A 24,977-nucleotide genomic window follows, 5' to 3' on the forward strand; every position below is an offset into this window, starting at 1 on the left:
GTCTTTCTCCGTCTGGACGCTCAGACAAAATCCAACGTGTTTCATATTATCCTAAATTTGAAGTTAAATCACGTGAACATTGTCAACAACCAGTCGTCACATGACCAGCCGGCGGTCTCCTAGTTTGGATGGATATAATAAAACCTGTTCATGGGAATGCATTGACTGAAGTAAAGTCCGTTATACTGCAGCATGTCAGTAACGTTGGGATGGAGGACGTGAAAGGAACCACTCAGTGTGATGGGAAGTGTTTTTAAACACTATGTTTCAGTTTTAAAGGTCCAGTGTGTAGGAGTTTCTCCCGTCTAGTGTTGAGATCATATATCATCAACTCTCTCTCACCACGCAGTTCAGAGTACGTATTACAGCTACGGTAGCCTTCACGCTTCAAAAAGACGGTCTCTTGCTCTTTTCAATCTGCTTTTTCTTTTTCTGGGCGAAGAAGAAGAAGACTCCTGTTCCTGAAATTTGGATTTTGAATACGTGTGGTCCTCCATGTTTCCTTCTTCAGGAAGCTACGATACCCGTTAGCAGCATTAGCAGCAGCTGTTAGTTTATCATGTGACAGAGAAAACATGAAAGGTGGAGCAGTATGTCCTGTATGTCTCTTACACACACACACACACACACACACACACACTAAGACAGAGCAGTGTGTCCTGTATGTCCCTTACACACACACACACACACACACACACTAAGACAGAGCAGTATGTCCTGTATGTCTCTTACACACACACACACACACACACACACACACACACACACACACACACACACACACACACACTGAGACGGAGCAGTATGTCCTGTATGTCTCTTACCAGCTAACTTATTTCCAGATGGATCATGAATATGGAGCGTCTACTCCAGTTCATGCAAACGCAAATGTTAAATTTCAACCAATAGGAATACTGTGAATTGATGGTGGTGGTAAATATTCATGAAAAAGGACACGTTTGTGAACGGGCTAAACACGTTACAGACTGGACCTTTAAAGAGAAAAGCCTTCAGCGATTAGGACCAACAGATTGTTGTAAATGTATTTTGGGTGAACTGGACCTTTAAAACCTCTGCTGTCTGCAGGAATGGGGAAACTGGAGAATCCGGCTCTGATGCAGCAGTGGTTCCAGCTGGTCCAGCAGAAGAACTCTCTGGTCCGATACGAATCTGAACTCATGATATTGTGAGTAGCTGACCTTAATATTCCACCGCTGGGTAAATCCAGCAGCAGTTCCAGCTTTATCAGGAACTCTCTGTCCTCGGCTGTGTCTCAGTCTCTGCTGTGTCTCAGTCTCAGTCTCTGCTGTGTCTCAGTCTCAGTCTCTGCTGTGTCTCAGTCTCAGTCTCTGCTGTGTCTCAGTCTCTGCTGTGTCTCAGTCTCTGTCTCTGCTGTGTCTCAGTCTCAGTCTCTGCTGTGTCTCAGTCTCTGCTGTGTCTCAGTCTCTGCTGTGTCTCAGTCTCAGTCTCTGCTGTGTCTCAGTCTCTGTCTCTGCTGTGTCTCAGTCTCTGTCTCTGCTGTGTCTCAGTCTCTGTCTCTGCTGTGTCTCAGTCTCAGTCTCTGCTGTGTCTCAGTCTCTGCTGTGTCTCAGTCTCTGCTGTGTCTCAGTCTCAGTCTCTGCTGTGTCTCAGTCTCAGTCTCAGTCTCTGCTGTGTCTCAGTCTCTGCTGTGTCTCAGTCTCAGTCTCTGCTGTGTCTCAGTCTCTGCTGTGTCTCAGTCTCTGCTGTGTCTCAGTCTCAGTCTCTGCTGTGTCTCAGTCTCTGCTGTGTCTCAGTCTCTGTCTCTGCTGTGTCTCAGTCTCAGTCTCTGCTGTGTCTCAGTCTCAGTCTCTGCTGTGTCTCAGTCTCAGTCTCAGTCTCTGCTGTGTCTCAGTCTCTGCTGTGTCTCAGTCTCAGTCTCTGCTGTGTCTCAGTCTCTGCTGTGTCTCAGTCTCTGTCCTCGGTTGTGTCTCAGTCTCTGCTGTGTCTCAGTCTCTGCTGTGTCTCAGTCTCTGTCCTCGGCTGTGTCTCAGTCTCTGCTGTGTCTCAGACTCTGTCCTCTGCTGTGTCTCAGTCTCAGTCTCTGCTGTGTCTCAGTCTCTGTCCTCTGCTGTGTCTCAGTGCTCGAGAGTTGGAGTTGGAGGACCGCCAGAGTCGCCTGCAGACGGAGCTCAGAGAGCGGATGGCCGTGGACGGTAACATCACACTGACTCTTTACACAGCACGACTTCCTGTTTCTCACACGTGACGCTAACTGTGGATAGATCAGAGTACCAAGCTAGAGATTTCAAACGGATTTCATGTCACATGGCAGGACCACGTTCAGCCCCGACATCACGTATCAACATGTTTATGTAAAGCTCTTTTTATTACCACGAGTTTACAGACACGTCTCTGCTGATTGGTTATCAGCTGGGACACGCCCACCAAACCTGAGAACACAGAACTCAAAGCCGATTCTAACCGTTCAGAGGAAACATGGCCTTCAACACGGTAACCATAGCAACACACATATCCTTGGATGGTCTGGAGGAGTGGTTGGTAAATTCACAAAGTGATGGAGTTGTGCAGACATGTAACATCATGTAATAAAAGGTGTTGTTATTACATAACGGGTTGTTAATTCAATTCAATTTCATTTATAGTATCAAATCATAACAAGATAGAGTAGGTCTAGACCACACTCAAGATTATTTTTTTGGAGCATTTTAGGCCTTTATTTCCACAGGACAGATGAAGACATGAAAGGGGAGAGAGGGGGGGGATGACATGCAGCAAAGGGCCGCAGGTCAGAGTTGAACCTGCGGCCTCTGAGTTGAAGAGTAAATCTCTATATATGTATGTGCGCCTGCTCTTTTTTTTTAATTGTAATTTCCCCTTGCGGGATTAATAAAGTATAAAATTATTATTATTATTATTATTATCTTCCAACTCAGCTAACCCGGCCACGACCACACTCTATAATTTACAAAGACCCAACAATTCCAGTAATTCCCCCTAGAGCATTTAGTGCGACAGTGGTGAGGAAAACTCCCTTTTAGGGAGAAACCTCGGCAGACCCAGACTCTTGGTAGACGGTGTCTGACGGGACAGACCCAGACTCTTGGTAGACGGTGTCTGACGGGACAGACCCAGACTCTTGGTAGACGGTGTCTGACGGGACAGACCCAGACTCTTGGTAGACGGTGTCTGACGGTGCCGGTTCGGGTGTGATGAACAGTGGCGATAACAGTCACAATAAAGATAATGGAACAGAGACTAGAAATAGTAGTCGTAGTAGTTCATGGTGTAGCAGGTTACAAGACATAATAAGATATTTGATGTTGTGTGCAGACCACCTGAAGGAGGAATGGCAGCTGCTGGAGGAGCGTCTGATCCTGGAGGAGATGCTGGACGTGGTGGAGCAGAGAGATGCTCTGGTGTCTCTGCTGGAGGAACAGAGACTGCAGCATCGGCAGGAAGACCAGGACCTGGAGCGACTCAGCTGGACCTGAACCGCAAGTCTCAACTCTCTGTGAGAACTTGCAGGAGGTAGCACCGCTGCCTTTATGAACGACAGCAGACAGTCATCAGCGTACAGTTGGAGCGCCGCAGTTTGGTTCCCGTTTTCTCCAGAAGAATTTTGATTATTAATGTCTGAAGTTGCAAAGAAACGCCCGTACACTGTCTTAACTGTCTTAACTGTCTTTCTGTCTAACAAAAAATATATAAAGTTTAATAGTAGGCAACTCCGCTGCACCTGAACTAAAACTGCAGTGATGTCATAACAACGGCAATTCTGAACTCTTTATAAGACTGAACAGAACCAGAACCAGAACCAGAACCAGAAGGTAGCATCGCTGCCTTTGTGAGCGACAGCAGACTGTCATCAGCGTAAATTCGGAGGTTTTGTTTCAGCATTGGGGGGGGGGGGGGGCACATTATTACCGGTGGGCTTTGGGGGTCTACACCCAGAAAAGTTTCACCATTAAATCCGTAAAATAACAGAAAGGTTCTGGCAGCTCATTTAGCAGCACTTTGCCCCGTGATTAAGAAATGGAAATGATGTGTAGCTACAGTAAAATACAGACATTAGGCTTATATAGAATTCTCTCATACAAAGCTGCTCAGTTAGTAAACTTTTTTTTCAAAAATGTGGACTTAATATCCCAAAACCAATCATATTTAAATTCAATTCAATTTTATTAATAGTATCAAATCATAACAAGAGTTATCTCGAGATACTTTACAGTTAGAGTAGGTCTAGACCACACTCTATATACAAACAGACCCAACTATTCCAGTAATTCTCCCAAGAGCAAGCATTCAGTGAGACAGTGGCGAGGAAAAACTCCCTTTAGGGAGAAACCTGGGACAGACCCAGGCTCTTGGTAGGGGGTGTCTGACGGGACAGACCCAGGCTCTTGGTAGGGGGTGTCTGACGGTGCCAAATCTACCTCTCCTAAATATTGGGGGGAACCAGAGCTTTAAAGCCAATCAGATTTGTCATTAGCCATGTTTGTTTCCCTCCAAACTAACTTTACTTTAATTTGGGTTTGTTCCTCCGTTTCAGCGTAGCTCGTAGTCAATACCGAACGGTTGTACGACACGTCACCACACAGTGTTCATGGGAAATGTAGGCTTACATGTGTGTGTGTGTGTGTGTGTGTGTGTGTCTGTCTGTGTGTGTGTGTGTCTGTGTGTGTGTGTGTGTGTGTGTGTGTCTGTCTGTCTGTCTGTCTGTCTGTGTGTGTGTCTGTGTGTGTGTGTCTGTCTGTCTGTGTGTGTGTGTGTGTGTGTGTCTGTCTGTCTGTCTGTCTGTCTGTCTGTCTGTCTGTCTGTCTGTCTGTCTGTGTGTGTGTGTGTGTGTGTGTGTGTGTGTGTGTGTGTGTGTGTGTGTCTCTGTGTGTGTGTGTGTGTGTGTGTTTGGAGCCTTTACTCTAGAGTATTTGTACAGTGTGGTATTAGTACTTGTACTGTAACAGAGTATTTGTACAGTGTGGTATTAGTACTTGTACTGTAACAGAGTATTTGTACGGTGTGGTATTAGTACTTGTACTGTAACAGAGTATTTGTATAGTGTGGTATTAGTACTTCAGAGCTTCAGCGTATTGATTTTTGTGCCAACACCATCACCTCTGCCTTATTTCATCTAATAATGTTTATTAATCCTGTAATGATTGTTTTTAATGTAACTAACACTCAACAAACCGCCTTCTGACTTTATATAATAAATCATGTACTTCTTATTTCTGTGGTTGTTTTGGTTTATATAATCAGCTGAACTGTATTTATGTTTGATCAGGGAACAGTAGAGAAATGACAAGTCCCGCCCCTTCCTGTGTGTAACCCCGCCCCTTCCTGTATATAAATCCCACCCCTTCCTGTGTGTAAGTCCCTCCTCTTCCTGTATCCACCGTGGGACTTTATTTCAGTAACAATGGCTGCGGTCGAATAGTCAATTTTGCCGACAGTAACGTTGCACATCGCGGATAAATTGTTCTTAAAAGTTGTTATATTGTGTTGGGGATGATGACGTGTTTGACGTCTGCTGCATTCTACCACCACTGAGAGGAAGAAGATGGCGACTACTGAATGTACCTATAGACAGTATATATAATGGACCAGTGAACGTTAGCGTTAGCTAGCGGCTACCTAACGCTAACGTTAGCTAGCGCTAGCTGATACCATAGACGGTATATAAACTGGACCAGCAGGTCCCGTGTCTCTGGACGGAGACCAGTGAAGTCTCTTTCCCGGTGATGGCTGAGTGTTACTGAGCAGCCTCCAACTGAGCTTGAAGACGTAGATGTGACGTGAGCAACCTGTCTGAAAGTTGGAAGTCTTCTGGTAGCTGTGCCAAGAGAAATCTCAATCATTCCCAATCTAGCAGAGACGGAGAGCGTAGGTATATGTAAGGAGATAACATAGACACAGGCTAATTATTGATCACTAAAATGATAGTTAACATTAGGAATTAAACTTAAACAGCTAATGGAAGTCCAAACTGCCTGAGAGCTTCTCCTGTACTATACGGTAATTCCTCTACTATGGGACAGTAAGTCCTGTGACCAAGTGGGTCTTGGCGTGGCCATAGTGGGATTCGTAATTTTGCGCCCGGAAGAGCCGCCGATGCCTTCGACATGTGGAGGCTGATTTTCAACGACTCCCTGCAGGTGGTTAATGCAGCAGGGATGTTTGGTCTGAGGCTGATAGAGAGCTCGTTACTCCGTTGGCTCGGAGTCGAGGGACATCGTTACCAGATACAGGTGACGCCACTACCTCTGCTGTCACTGCCTTAGAGAGACATTTTACACTCAAAGTTAACAATGTTGTGGAGCGTTAGGGTACATACTATACTATGACTTTTTATGACTTATTTTGACATACTATACTATGACTATGATAAGGCAGAAGCAGTTCAAGGATTAATGAAATAATTCATTCTTACACAAACAGCTGAAAGCAACAGCCACAAAAACCAAAGAATGTTTATCAGAAGTTAACTAAAGAAAACTGTTTCCAACGAGGTAACAAGACAACTTGAACTCGGTTCACACAATAAAAACTCTTCTGTTGCAGCAAACTACGATCGCATCAAAGTCACTATTTTTAAACCACTAAGAAGGCTCGAGACAACATGAGACTGCTCCACGTATCACCAGGGGCTGCACATGAACTCAGCATTGAGAGGAAAAACTAACAGCTACAGTAAGTTGTTCAAAACCATTCTTTTTAGTAAACTCTGTGTACACAAACAATGTTCTCAATGCTGGAGTTCATATATATATATATATATATATATATATATATATATATATATATATATATATATATATATATATATATATCACAGTGGGGCGTCTGGGTCTGCTACCCCAAGGAAATTTTGAGCGTCAAAGACTTAATGTTCTGCATTTTGATACACTTTAATGCACCAATTAACGGTGGAAATACCTTTATTTATCTATCTATCTGTTGTCTTAGAATTCACTTCTCCTGTGTCCTTATTTTGAAGTAATGTTAGAGTGAATTATAAAACTGAGAGAGGAACATACTAATTTCTTCCTGCAGTGCAAGCTGAAAAACGTAGTTCCTTCCAAAGGCAAATGGACTATTCTGTGATTTTCCATCTCAGGTTCTACACACACACACACACACACACACACACACACACACACACACACACACACACACACACACACACACACACACACACACACACACACACACACCCCTGCTCTGGAGGACCTTGTGTGAGTGTCCACCCTCCTGTATTAGCCATTATTGTAGTGGTCCCACCATAATAAAGTTGTACACTTTCACTGCCACTATGTGAAGAATTTGGGAATGTGAATTTCAGATGGCTTTGTGTCTACCACTAGGGGGAGACACTACTATTTCCATTGTCATAAAGGAAGTGTGCAAACGGAGCTAAATATGAATGTTTCAGGAAGGGCATGCTGTGATGGATTTAACATTAGCTGAAATGATCCCTAAAAGCCCTGAGGGGCCAGAGAGGTGTCCCATTACACTCTTGAAGCACTTTTTCCTTCTTTTTATTGGTTCAAGATTTTTCTGCTGGCTTTTGTAACCTATGCATCATTTAGATAGCTTCACCTAATGGTATTGGCATTTCTATTTCAACTATCTTTTTATTATTTATTTTAGAGACAGAGAGTGATGTAACACAGCATATTTGACCACTTTTGTCTTAAAAGCTACACATTAGTTTTTGAAGAGGCATTAAAATACATTAACAGCTGATGTATTTCTCCCTGAAGTGTGTACATATACTTATACTTATATTGTTTAATATTCTATCTAGAGAATGTGTGACGTGCACCAACAACACCAAAACAAATTCCTTGTATGTGTTAAAAAACGTACTTGGCAATAAAACCTTTTCTGATTCTGATTCTGAAGTCAATACATGAATGATTGTGGAAATGTGGATTTCAGTTTAACTAAAGAAGTGCTACCACAATCTGTCCTTCCTGCAGGGTTTCTCACCAGCAGAAGTTCTCCTCCCTGCTCACCAAGACCCAGATCTTGGGACCCTGGCCTGGCCGTTTTAGACCACTGTGTCGAGAAGGTGATTACCAAACCAGCGTCAGGCAGGTCTCAGATATGCACGCTGGTTTACGGTGGTTTGTATTACCTGAGAAAAAGATTGATGATAAACCCATAAAGTCTGGAGCATGCAAACTTGCAACAATCCTATTTTATTTTCATCCTCCAGTTTCCCCAGGCTGCAGATGGAGCTGTTTGACCGTCCTCAGGAGTTACATCCAGCACTCAGCAGCAGAACAGCCGGGGCCAGTGTGTCCAGCAGCCCTGCTCTACAGGCTGAGAGGACGAGACATTTTTATGACTTTTTTGACATACTGTTGTGGTCGTGGACATTTCTGTTGCTTGTATTATGATTTCTGTATGTTTCCTGTTTTTGTATATTTATTCTGTATATTTCTGTTCCGTTGTGTAGATGTATCCTGTTTTGTGTATTCTGGACTGTGTATATTTCTCTGTGTATATTTCTGTTTCCTGTTTTATTTTGATAGTCTGTTTTCTGTCTTGTCATGTCCAGTTTTACTTCCTGTGTTTTCCCGCCTTGTCTGATTGTGCTGCCCCTCCCGGATGTGTTTCACCTGCTGTATCACCTGTCCCTCATTTGCTCATGACCTCATGTATTTAACCTCTGTGTTCCCTTTGTCTCTTGTTGGGTAGTTGTGCGTCCTTGTGTTTTTGCCCGTCAGTTTGTCTCTTCTTCTGGTCAGTTTGTCTGTCCACCCTGTCAGTTTTGTGCCTGGTGTTTGTGATCTTCCCAGCGTTCTTTTGTTCCAGTAAGTTATTCCCTGTGTGGTTTTTTTCTCCGTGTTTTTCCAGTCTCTGTACTGCTGCTTGTTGTTAAATAAAATCTCAAGCTCAAACCATCTCCTGCCTCTCCCTGCGTTTGGGTCCTCTTTCCCCCGCTCACCATCACACATACTATACTATGACTTTTTATGACATTTTCGACATACTATACTATAACTTTTTATGACTTTTTCGATATACTATACTATGACTTTTTAATTACTTTTTCAACATACTATACTATGACTTTTTATGACTTTTTCGACATACTATACTATGACTTTCTTATGACTTTTTTGACAAACTATACTATGACTTTTTTATGACTTTTTTCAACATACTATACTATGACTTTTTTTCGACATACTATACTATGACTTTTTATGACTTTTTATTTTTTTTGAGGCATTTTAGGCCTTTATTTGTATAGGACAGCTTAGATTTGAAAGGGGAGAGAGAGAGGGGGAATGACATGCAGCAAAGGGCCACAGGTCGGAGTCGAACCCGCGACCGCTGCCTCGAGGAGTATACCTCTATATATGGGCGCCCGCTCTACCAGGTGAGCTAACCAGGCGCCCTTATGACTTTTTTTCAACATACTATACTATGACTTTTTTTCGGCATACTATACTATGATTTTTTTATGAATATTTTGACATACTATGACTTTTTTATGAATTTTTCGACGTACTATACTATGACTTTTTATGACTTTTGTTCGACATACTATACTATGACTTTATGACTTTTTTTCGACATACTATACTATGACTTTATGACTTTTTTTCGACATAATATACTATAACTTTTTTTGACATACTATACTATGACTTTTTATGACTTTTGTTTGACATACTATACTATGACTTTTTAATTACTTTTTCGACATACTATACTATGACTTTTTTATGACTTTTTCGACATACTATGACTTTTGTTCGACATACTATACTATGACTTTTTAATTACTTTTTCGACATACTATACTATGACTTTTTTATGACTTTTTTCGACATACTATACTATGACTTTTTATGACTTTTTTCGACATACTATACTATGACTTTTTTATGACTTTTTTTCGACATACTATACTATGACTTTTTATGACTTTTTTCGACATACTATACTATGACTTTTTATGACTTTTTTCGACATACTATACTATGACTTTTTATGACTTTTTTCGACATACTATACTATGACTTTTTATGACTTTTTTCGACATACTATACTATGACTTTTTTATGACTTTTTTTCGACATACTATACTATGACTTTTTATGACTTTTTTCGACATACTATACTATGACTTTTTATGAATTTTTCGACATACTATACTGACTTTTTTTGACATACTATACTATGACTTTTTATGACATATTTTCGACATACTATGCTATGACTTTTTAATTACTTTTTTGACATACTATACTATGACTTTTTAATTACTTTTTCAACATACTATACTATGACTTTTTTGACTTTTTTTCGACATACTATACTATGACTTTTTTATGACTTTTTTCGACATACTATACTATGACTTTAATTACTTTTTCAACATACTATACTATGACTTTTTATGACTTTTTTCAACATACTATACTATGACTTTTTTATGACTTTTTTCGACATACTATACTATGACTTTTTATGACTTTTTTCGACATACTATACTATGACTTTTTTATGACTTTTTTTCGACATACTATACTATGACTTTTTATGACTTTTTTCGACATACTATACTATGACTTTTTTATGACTTTTTTTCGACATACTATACTATGACTTTTTATGACTTTTTTCGACATACTATACTATGACTTTTTATGAATTTTTCGACATACTATACTGACTTTTTTTGACATACTATACTATGACTTTTTATGACATATTTTCGACATACTATGCTATGACTTTTTAATTACTTTTTTGACATACTATACTATGACTTTTTAATTACTTTTTCAACATACTATACTATGACTTTTTGACTTTTTTTCGACATACTATACTATGACTTTTTTATGACTTTTTTCGACATACTATACTATGACTTTAATTACTTTTTCAACATACTATACTATGACTTTTTATGACTTTTTTCAACATACTATACTATGACTTTTTAATTACTTTTTCAACATACTATACTATGACTTTTTTTCGGCATACTATACTATGACTTTTTTTCGGCATACTATACTATGACTTTTTTATGAATATTTTGACATACTATGACCTTTTTTATGACTTTTTTCGACATACTATACTATGACTTTTTTATGACTTTTTTCGACATACTATACTATGACTTTAATTACTTTTTCAACATACTATACTATGACTTTTTATGACTTTTTTCAACATACTATACTATGACTTTTTAATTACTTTTTCAACATACTATACTATGACTTTTTTTCGGCATACTATACTATAACTTTTTTTCGGCATACTATACTATGACTTTTTTATGAATATTTTGACATACTATGACCTTTTTTATGACTTTTTTCGACATACTATACTATGACTTTTTTATGACTTTTTTCGACATACTATACTATGACTTTTTTATGAATTTTTCGACATACTATACTGACTTTTTTTGACATACTACATTATGACTTTTTATGACATATTTTCAACCTACTATACTATGACTTATTATGACATATTTTCGACATACTATACTATGACTTTTTATGACTTTTTTCAACATACTATACTATGACTTTTTATGACTTTTTTCGACATACTATACTATGACTTTTTATGACTTTTTCCAACATACTATACTATGACTTTTTTTCGGCATACTATACTATGACTTTTTAATTACTTTTTTCGACATACTATACTATGACTTTTTTATGACTTTTTTCGACATACTATACTATGACTTTTTATGACTTTTTTCGACATACTATACTATGACTTTTTTATGACTTTTTTTCGACATACTATACTATGACTTTTTATGACTTTTTTCGACATACTATACTATGACTTTTTATGACTTTTTTCGACATACTATACTATGACTTTTTATGAATTTTTCGACATACTATACTGACTTTTTTTGACATACTATACTATGACTTTTTATGACATATTTTCGACATACTATGCTATGACTTTTTAATTACTTTTTTGACATACTATACTATGACTTTTTAATTACTTTTTCAACATACTATACTATGACTTTTTTGACTTTTTTTCGACATACTATACTATGACTTTTTTATGACTTTTTTCGACATACTATACTATGACTTTAATTACTTTTTCAACATACTATACTATGACTTTTTATGACTTTTTTCAACATACTATACTATGACTTTTTAATTACTTTTTCAACATACTATACTATGACTTTTTTTCGGCATACTATACTATGACTTTTTTTCGGCATACTATACTATGACTTTTTTATGAATATTTTGACATACTATGACCTTTTTTATGACTTTTTTCGACATACTATACTATGACTTTTTTATGACTTTTTTCGACATACTATACTATGACTTTTTTATGAATTTTTCGACATACTATACTGACTTTTTTTGACATACTACATTATGACTTTTTATGACATATTTTCAACCTACTATACTATGACTTATTATGACATATTTTCGACATACTATACTATGACTTTTTATGACTTTTTTCAACATACTATACTATGACTTTTTATGACTTTTTTCGACATACTATACTATGACTTTTTATGACATATTTTCGACATACTATACTATGACTTTTTAATGACTTTTTTGACATACTATACTATGACTTTTTTTTTTTTTTTTTTTGAGGCATTTTAGGCCTTTATTTGTATAGGACAGCTTAGGTTTGAAAGGGGAGAGAGAGAGGGGGAATGACATGCAGCAAAGGGCCACAGGTCGGAGTCGAACCCGCGACCGCTGCGTCGAGGAGTATACCTCTATATATGGGCGCCCGCTCTACCAGGTGAGCTAACCAGGCGCCCTTATGACTTTTTTTCAACATACTATACTATGACGTTTTATGACTTTTTTCAACATACTATACTATGACTTTTTTTCGGCATACTATACTATGATTTTTTTATGAATATTTTGACATACTATGACTTTTTTATGAATTTTTCGACGTACTATACTATGACTTTTTATGACTTTTGTTCGACATACTATACTATGACTTTATGACTTTTTTTCGACATAATATACTATAACTTTTTTTGACATACTATACTATGACTTTTTATGACTTTTGTTTGACATACTATACTATGACTTTTTAATTACTTTTTCAACATACTATACTATGACTTTTTTATGACTTTTTCGACATACTATGACTTTTGTTCGACATACTATACTATGACTTTTTAATTACTTTTTCGACATACTATACTATGACTTTTTAATTACTTTTTCGACATACTATACTATGACTTTTTAATTAATTTTTCGACATACTATACTATGACTTTTTATGACTTTTTTTCGACATACTATACTATGACTTTTTTATGACTTTTTTCGACATACTATACTATGACTTTTTAATTACTTTTTCAACATACTATACTATGACTTTTTTTCGGCATACTATACTATGACTTTTTATGACTTTTTTCGACATACTATACTATGACTTTTTTATGACTTTTTTCGACATACTATACTATGACTTTTTTATGACTTTTTTCGACATACTATACTATGACTTTTTAATTACTTTTTCAACATACTATACTAAGACTTTTTTTCGGCATACTATACTATGACTTTTATGACTTTTTCCAACATACTATACTATGAGTTTTTTTCGGCATACTATACTATGACTTTTTAATTACTTTTTTCGACATACTATACTATGACTTTTTTATGACTTTTTTCGACATACTATACTATGACTTTTTATGACTTTTTTCGACATACTATACTATGACTTTTTTATGACTTTTTTTCGACATACTATACTGACTTTTTTTGACATACTATACTATGACTTTTTATGACATATTTTCGACATACTATGCTATGACTTTTTAATTACTTTTTCAACATACTATACTATGACTTTTTTGACTTTTTTTCGACATACTATACTATGACTTTTTATGACTTTTTTCAACATACTATACTATGACTTTAATTACTTTTTCAACATACTATACTATGACTTTTTATGACTTTTTTCAACATACTATACTATGACTTTTTAATTACTTTTTCAACATACTATACTATGACTTTTTTTCGGCATACTATACTATGACTTTTTTTCGACATACTATACTATGACTTTTTATGACTTTTTTCGACATACTATACTATGACTTTTTTATGACTTTTTTTCGACATACTATACTATGACTTTTTATGACTTTTTTCGACATACTATACTATGACTTTTTATGACTTTTTTCGACATACTATACTATGACTTTTTATGAATTTTTCGACATACTATACTGACTTTTTTTGACATACTATACTATGACTTTTTATGACATATTTTCGACATACTATGCTATGACTTTTTAATTACTTTTTTGACATACTATACTATGACTTTTTAATTACTTTTTCAACATACTATACTATGACTTTTTTGACTTTTTTTCGACATACTATACTATGACTTTTTTATGACTTTTTTCGACATACTATACTATGACTTTAATTACTTTTTCAACATACTATACTATGACTTTTTATGACTTTTTTCAACATACTATACTATGACTTTTTAATTACTTTTTCAACATACTATACTATGACTTTTTTTCGGCATACTATACTATGACTTTTTTTCGGCATACTATACTATGACTTTTTTATGAATATTTTGACATACTATGACCTTTTTTATGACTTTTTTCGACATACTATACTATGACTTTTTTATGACTTTTTTCGACATACTATACTATGACTTTTTTATGAATTTTTCGACATACTATACTGACTTTTTTTGACATACTACATTATGACTTTTTATGACATATTTTCAACCTACTATACTATGACTTATTATGACATATTTTCGACATACTATACTATGACTTTTTATGACTTTTTTCAACATACTATACTATGACTTTTTATGACTTTTTTCGACATACTATACTATGACTTTTTATGACATATTTTCGACATACTATACTATGACTTTTTAATGACTTTTTTGACATACTATACTATGACTGAGGCATTTTAGGCCTTTATTTGTATAGGACAGCTTAGGTTTGAAAGGGGAGAGAGAGAGGGGGAATGACATGCAGCAAAGGGCCACAGGTCGGAGTCGAACCCGCGACCGCTGCGTCGAGGAGTATACCTCTATATATGGGCGCCCGCTCTACCAGGTGAGCTAACCAGGCGCCCTTATGACTTTTTTTCAACATACTATACTATGACGTTTTATGACTTTTTTCAACATACTATACTATGACTTTTTTTCGGCATACTATACTATGATTTTTTTATGAATATTTTGACATACTATGACTTTTTTATGAATTTTTCGACGTACTATACTATGACTTTTTATGACTTTTGTTCGACATACTATACTATGACTTTATGACTTTTTTTCGACATAATATACTATAACTTTTTTTGACATACTATACTATGACTTTTTATGACTTTTGTTTGACATACTATACTATGACTTTTTAATTACTTTTTCAACATACTATACTATGACTTTTTTATGACTTTTTCGACATACTATGACTTTTGTTCGACATACTATACTATGACTTTTTAATTACTTTTTCGACATACTATACTATGACTTTTTAATTACTTTTTCGACATACTATACTATGACTTTTTAATTAATTTTTCGACATACTATACTATGACTTTTTATGACTTTTTTTTCGACATACTATACTATGACTTTTTTATGACTTTTTTCGACATACTATACTATGACTTTTTAATTACTTTTTCAACATACTATACTATGACTTTTTTTCGGCATACTATACTATGACTTTTTATGACTTTTTTCGACATACTATACTATGACTTTTTATGACTTTTTTCGACATACTATACTATGACTTTTTTATGACTTTTTTCGACATACTATACTATGACTTTTTAATTACTTTTTCAACATACTATACTAAGACTTTTTTTCGGCATACTATACTATGACTTTTTATGACTTTTTCCAACATACTATACTATGAGTTTTTTTCGGCATACTATACTATGACTTTTTAATTACTTTTTTCGACATACTATACTATGACTTTTTTATGACTTTTTTCGACATACTATACTATGACTTTTTATGACTTTTTTCGACATACTATACTATGACTTTTTTATGACTTTTTTTCGACATACTATACTGACTTTTTTTGACATACTATACTATGACTTTTTATGACATATTTTCGACATACTATGCTATGACTTTTTAATTACTTTTTCAACATACTATACTATGACTTTTTTGACTTTTTTTCGACATACTATACTATGACTTTTTTATGACTTTTTTCAACATACTATACTATGACTTTAATTACTTTTTCAACATACTATACTATGACTTTTTATGACTTTTTTCAACATACTATACTATGACTTTTTAATTACTTTTTCAACATACTATACTATGACTTTTTTTCGGCATACTATACTATGACTTTTTTTCGACATACTATACTATGACTTTTTATGACTTTTTTCGACATACTATACTATGACTTTTTTATGACTTTTTTTCGACATACTATACTATGACTTTTTATGACTTTTTTCGACATACTATACTATGACTTTTTATGACTTTTTTCGACATACTATACTATGACTTTTTATGAATTTTTCGACATACTATACTGACTTTTTTTGACATACTATACTATGACTTTTTATGACATATTTTCGACATACTATGCTATAACTTTTTAATTACTTTTTTGACATACTATACTATGACTTTTTAATTACTTTTTCAACATACTATACTATGACTTTTTTGACTTTTTTTCGACATACTATACTATGACTTTTTTATGACTTTTTTCGACATACTATACTATGACTTTAATTACTTTTTCAACATACTATACTATGACTTTTTATGACTTTTTTCAACATACTATACTATGACTTTTTAATTACTTTTTCAACATACTATACTATGACTTTTTTTCGGCATACTATACTATGACTTTTTTTCGGCATACTATACTATGACTTTTTTATGAATATTTTGACATACTATGACCTTTTTTATGACTTTTTTCGACATACTATACTATGACTTTTTTATGACTTTTTTTCGACATACTATACTATGACTTTTTATGACTTTTTTCGACATACTATACTATGACTTTTTATGACTTTTTTCGACATACTATACTATGACTTTTTATGAATTTTTCGACATACTATACTGACTTTTTTTGACATACTATACTATGACTTTTTATGACATATTTTCGACATACTATGCTATAACTTTTTAATTACTTTTTTGACATACTATACTATGACTTTTTAATTACTTTTTCAACATACTATACTATGACTTTTTTGACTTTTTTTCGACATACTATACTATGACTTTTTTATGACTTTTTTCGACATACTATACTATGACTTTAATTACTTTTTCAACATACTATACTATGACTTTTTATGACTTTTTTCAACATACTATACTATGACTTTTTAATTACTTTTTCAACATACTATACTATGACTTTTTTTCGGCATACTATACTATGACTTTTTTTCGGCATACTATACTATGACTTTTTTATGAATATTTTGACATACTATGACCTTTTTTATGACTTTTTTCGACATACTATACTATGACTTTTTTATGACTTTTTTCGACATACTATACTATGACTTTTTTATGAATTTTTCGACATACTATACTGACTTTTTTGACATACTACATTATGACTTTTTATGACATATTTTCAACCTACTATACTATGACTTATTATGACATATTTTCGACATACTATACTATGACTTTTTATGACTTTTTTCAACATACTATACTATGACTTTTTATGACTTTTTTCGACATACTATACTATGACTTTTTATGACTTTTTCCAACATACTATACTATGACTTTTTTTCGGCATACTATACTATGACTTTTTAATTACTTTTTTCGACATACTATACTATGACTTTTTATGACTTTTTTCGACATACTATACTATGACTTTTTATGACTTTTTTCGACATACTATACTATGACTTTTTATGACTTTTTCCAACATACTATACTATGACTTTTTTTCGGCATACTATACTATGACTTTTTAATTACTTTTTTCGACATACTATACTATGACTTTTTTATGACTTTTTTCGACATACTATACTATGACTTTTTATGACTTTTTTCGACATACTATACTATGACTTTTTTATGACTTTTTTTCGACATACTATACTATGACTTTTTATGACTTTTTTCGACATACTATACTATGACTTTTTATGACTTTTTTCGACATACTATACTATGACTTTTTATGAATTTTTCGACATACTATACTGACTTTTTTTGACATACTATACTATGACTTTTTATGACATATTTTCGACATACTATGCTATGACTTTTAATTACTTTTTTGACATACTATACTATGACTTTTTAATTACTTTTTCAACATACTATACTATGACTTTTTTGACTTTTTTTCGACATACTATACTATGACTTTTTTATGACTTTTTTCGACATACTATACTATGACTTTAATTACTTTTTCAACATACTATACTATGACTTTTTATGACTTTTTTCAACATACTATACTATGACTTTTTAATTACTTTTTCAACATACTATACTATGACTTTTTTTCGGCATACTATACTATGACTTTTTTTCGGCATACTATACTATGACTTTTTTATGAATATTTTGACATACTATGACCTTTTTTATGACTTTTTTCGACATACTATACTATGACTTTTTTATGACTTTTTTCGACATACTATACTATGACTTTTTTATGAATTTTTCGACATACTATACTGACTTTTTTTGACATACTACATTATGACTTTTTATGACATATTTTCAACCTACTATACTATGACTTATTATGACATATTTTCGACATACTATACTATGACTTTAATTACTTTTTCAACATACTATACTATGACTTTTTATGACTTTTTTCAACATACTATACTATGACTTTTTAATTACTTTTTCAACATACTATACTATGACTTTTTTTCGGCATACTATACTATAACTTTTTTTCGGCATACTATACTATGACTTTTTTATGAATATTTTGACATACTATGACCTTTTTTATGACTTTTTTCGACATACTATACTATGACTTTTTTATGACTTTTTTCGACATACTATACTATGACTTTTTTATGAATTTTTCGACATACTATACTGACTTTTTTTGACATACTACATTATGACTTTTTATGACATATTTTCAACCTACTATACTATGACTTATTATGACATATTTTCGACATACTATACTATGACTTTTTATGACTTTTTTCAACATACTATACTATGACTTTTTATGACTTTTTTTCCACATACTATACTATGACTATTTTATAACTTTTTCCACATACTAAACTATGACTTTTCAACATACTATACTGACTTTTTATGACTTTTTTCGACATACTATACTATGACTTTTTTATGACTTTTTTCGACATACTATACTATGACTTTTTATGACTTTTTTCGACATACTATACTATGACTTTTTTATGACTTTTTTTCGACATACTATACTATGACTTTTTTATGACTTTTTTCGACATACTATACTATGACTTTTTAATTACTTTTTTCGACATACTATACTATGACTTTTTTATGACTTTTTTCGACATACTATACTATGACTTTTTTATGACTTTTTTCGACATACTATACTATGACTTTTTATGACTTTTTTCGACATACTATACTATGACTTTTTTATGACTTTTTTTCGACATACTATACTATGACTTTTTATGACTTTTTTCGACATACTATACTATGACTTTTTATGACTTTTTTCGACATACTATACTATGACTTTTATGAATTTTTCGACATACTATACTGACTTTTTTTGACATACTATACTATGACTTTTTATGACATATTTTCGACATACTATGCTATGACTTTTTAATTACTTTTTTGACATACTATACTATGACTTTTTAATTACTTTTTCAACATACTATACTATGACTTTTTTGACTTTTTTTCGACATACTATACTATGACTTTTTTATGACTTTTTTCGACATACTATACTATGACTTTAATTACTTTTTCAACATACTATACTATGACTTTTTATGACTTTTTTCAACATACTATACTATGACTTTTTAATTACTTTTTCAACATACTATACTATGACTTTTTTTCGGCATACTATACTATGACTTTTTTTCGGCATACTATACTATGACTTTTTTATGAATATTTTGACATACTATGACCTTTTTTATGACTTTTTTCGACATACTATACTATGACTTTTTTATGACTTTTTTCGACATACTATACTATGACTTTTTTATGAATTTTTCGACATACTATACTGACTTTTTTTGACATACTACATTATGACTTTTTATGACATATTTTCAACCTACTATACTATGACTTATTATGACATATTTTCGACATACTATACTATGACTTTTTATGACTTTTTTCAACATACTATACTATGACTTTTTATGACTTTTTTCGACATACTATACTATGACTTTTTATGACATATTTTCGACATACTATACTATGACTTTTTAATGACTTTTTTGACATACTATACTATGACTTTTGAGGCATTTTAGGCCTTTATTTGTATAGGACAGCTTAGGTTTGAAAGGGGAGAGAGAGAGGGGGAATGACATGCAGCAAAGGGCCACAGGTCGGAGTCGAACCCGCGACCGCTGCGTCGAGGAGTATACCTCTATATATGGGCGCCCGCTCTACCAGGTGAGCTAACCAGGCGCCCTTATGACTTTTTTTCAACATACTATACTATGACGTTTTATGACTTTTTTCAACATACTATACTATGACTTTTTTTTCGGCATACTATACTATGATTTTTTTATGAATATTTTGACATACTATGACTTTTTTATGAATTTTTCGACGTACTATACTATGACTTTTTATGACTTTTGTTCGACATACTATACTATGACTTTATGACTTTTTTTCGACATAATATACTATAACTTTTTTTGACATACTATACTATGACTTTTTATGACTTTTGTTTGACATACTATACTATGACTTTTTAATTACTTTTTCAACATACTATACTATGACTTTTTTATGACTTTTTCGACATACTATGACTTTTGTTCGACATACTATACTATGACTTTTTAATTACTTTTTCGACATACTATACTATGACTTTTTAATTACTTTTTCGACATACTATACTATGACTTTTTAATTAATTTTTCGACATACTATACTATGACTTTTTATGACTTTTTTTCGACATACTATACTATGACTTTTTATGACTTTTTTCGACATACTATACTATGACTTTTTAATTACTTTTTCAACATACTATACTATGACTTTTTTTCGGCATACTATACTATGACTTTTTATGACTTTTTTCGACATACTATACTATGACTTTTTTATGACTTTTTTCGACATACTATACTATGACTTTTTTATGACTTTTTTCGACATACTATACTATGACTTTTTAATTACTTTTTCAACATACTATACTAAGACTTTTTTTCGGCATACTATACTATGACTTTTTATGACTTTTTCCAACATACTATACTATGAGTTTTTTTCGGCATACTATACTATGACTTTTTAATTACTTTTTTCGACATACTATACTATGACTTTTTTATGACTTTTTTCGACATACTATACTATGACTTTTTATGACTTTTTTCGACATACTATACTATGACTTTTTTATGACTTTTTTTCGACATACTATACTGACTTTTTTTGACATACTATACTATGACTTTTTATGACATATTTTCGACATACTATGCTATGACTTTTTAATTACTTTTTCAACATACTATACTATGACTTTTTTGACTTTTTTTCGACATACTATACTATGACTTTTTTATGACTTTTTTCAACATACTATACTATGACTTTAATTACTTTTTCAACATACTATACTATGACTTTTTATGACTTTTTTCAACATACTATACTATGACTTTTTAATTACTTTTTCAACATACTATACTATGACTTTTTTTCGGCATACTATACTATGACTTTTTTTCGGCATACTATACTATGACTTTTTATGAATATTTTTACATACTATGACCTTTTTTATGACTTTTTTCGACATACTATACTATGACTTTTTTATGACTTTTTTCGACATACTATACTATGACTTTTTTATGAATTTTTCGACATACTATACTGACTTTTTTTGACATACTACATTATGACTTTTTATGACATATTTTCAACCTACTATACTATGACTTATTATGACATATTTTCGACATACTATACTATGACTTTAATTACTTTTTCAACATACTATACTATGACTTTTTATGACTTTTTTCAACATACTATACTATGACTTTTTAATTACTTTTTCAACATACTATACTATGACTTTTTTTCGGCATACTATACTATAACTTTTTTTCGGCATACTATACTATGACTTTTTTATGAATATTTTGACATACTATGACCTTTTTTATGACTTTTTTCGACATACTATACTATGACTTTTTTATGACTTTTTTCGACATAATATACTATGACTTTTTTATGAATTTTTCGACATACTATACTGACTTTTTTTGACATACTATACTATGACTTTTTATGACATATTTTCGACATACTATGCTATAACTTTTTAATTACTTTTTTGACATACTATACTATGACTTTTTAATTACTTTTTCAACATACTATACTATGACTTTTTTGACTTTTTTTCGACATACTATACTATGACTTTTTTATGACTTTTTTCGACATACTATACTATGACTTTAATTACTTTTTCAACATACTATACTATGACTTTTTATGACTTTTTTCAACATACTATACTATGACTTTTTAATTACTTTTTCAACATACTATACTATGACTTTTTTTCGGCATACTATACTATGACTTTTTTTCGGCATACTATACTATGACTTTTTTATGAATATTTTGACATACTATGACCTTTTTTATGACTTTTTTCGACATACTATACTATGACTTTTTTATGACTTTTTTCGACATACTATACTATGACTTTTTTATGAATTTTTCGACATACTATACTGACTTTTTTTGACATACTACATTATGACTTTTTATGACATATTTTCAACCTACTATACTATGACTTATTATGACATATTTTCGACATACTATACTATGACTTTTTATGACTTTTTTCAACATACTATACTATGACTTTTTATGACTTTTTTCGACATACTATACTATGACTTTTTATGACTTTTTCCAACATACTATACTATGACTTTTTTTCGGCATACTATACTATGACTTTTTAATTACTTTTTTCGACATACTATACTATGACTTTTTTATGACTTTTTTCGACATACTATACTATGACTTTTTATGACTTTTTTCGACATACTATACTATGACTTTTATGACTTTTTCCAACATACTATACTATGACTTTTTTTCGGCATACTATACTATGACTTTTTAATTACTTTTTTCGACATACTATACTATGACTTTTTTATGACTTTTTTCGACATACTATACTATGACTTTTTATGACTTTTTTCGACATACTATACTATGACTTTTTTATGACTTTTTTTCGACATACTATACTATGACTTTTTATGACTTTTTTCGACATACTATACTATGACTTTTTATGACTTTTTTCGACATACTATACTATGACTTTTTATGAATTTTTCGACATACTATACTGACTTTTTTTGACATACTATACTATGACTTTTTATGACATATTTTCGACATACTATGCTATGACTTTTTAATTACTTTTTTGACATACTATACTATGACTTTTTAATTACTTTTTCAACATACTATACTATGACTTTTTTGACTTTTTTTCGACATACTATACTATGACTTTTTTATGACTTTTTTCGACATACTATACTATGACTTTAATTACTTTTTCAACATACTATACTATGACTTTTTATGACTTTTTTCAACATACTATACTATGACTTTTTAATTACTTTTTCAACATACTATACTATGACTTTTTTTCGGCATACTATACTATGACTTTTTTTCGGCATACTATACTATGACTTTTTTATGAATATTTTGACATACTATGACCTTTTTTATGACTTTTTTCGACATACTATACTATGACTTTTTTATGACTTTTTTCGACATACTATACTATGACTTTTTTATGAATTTTTCGACATACTATACTGACTTTTTTTGACATACTACATTATGACTTTTTATGACATATTTTCAACCTACTATACTATGACTTATTATGACATATTTTCGACATACTATACTATGACTTTAATTACTTTTTCAACATACTATACTATGACTTTTTATGACTTTTTTCAACATACTATACTATGACTTTTTAATTACTTTTTCAACATACTATACTATGACTTTTTTTCGGCATACTATACTATAACTTTTTTTCGGCATACTATACTATGACTTTTTTATGAATATTTTGACATACTATGACCTTTTTTATGACTTTTTTCGACATACTATACTATGACTTTTTTATGACTTTTTTCGACATACTATACTATGACTTTTTTATGAATTTTTCGACATACTATACTGACTTTTTTGACATACTACATTATGACTTTTTATGACATATTTTCAACCTACTATACTATGACTTATTATGACATATTTTCGACATACTATACTATGACTTTTTATGACTTTTTTCAACATACTATACTATGACTTTTTATGACTTTTTTCGACATACTATACTATGACTTTTTATGACTTTTTCCAACATACTATACTATGACTTTTTATCGGCATACTATACTATGACTTTTTAATTACTTTTTTCGACATAC

At 32.3% G+C, this 24,977-nt stretch overlaps 1 pseudogene; it reads left to right on the forward strand.

Annotated features, from left to right (window-relative positions):
* LOC116058445 overlaps positions 1–4,288 on the forward strand; it is a 51,915-nt pseudogene extending 47,627 nt beyond the window's left edge.
* Positions 4,289–24,977: the final 20,689 nt, after the last annotated feature.

The sequence above is a fragment of the Sander lucioperca genome, chromosome 20, assembly GCF_008315115.2.
Source record: "Sander lucioperca isolate FBNREF2018 chromosome 20, SLUC_FBN_1.2, whole genome shotgun sequence".
Taxonomy (NCBI): Eukaryota; Metazoa; Chordata; class Actinopteri; order Perciformes; family Percidae; genus Sander; species Sander lucioperca.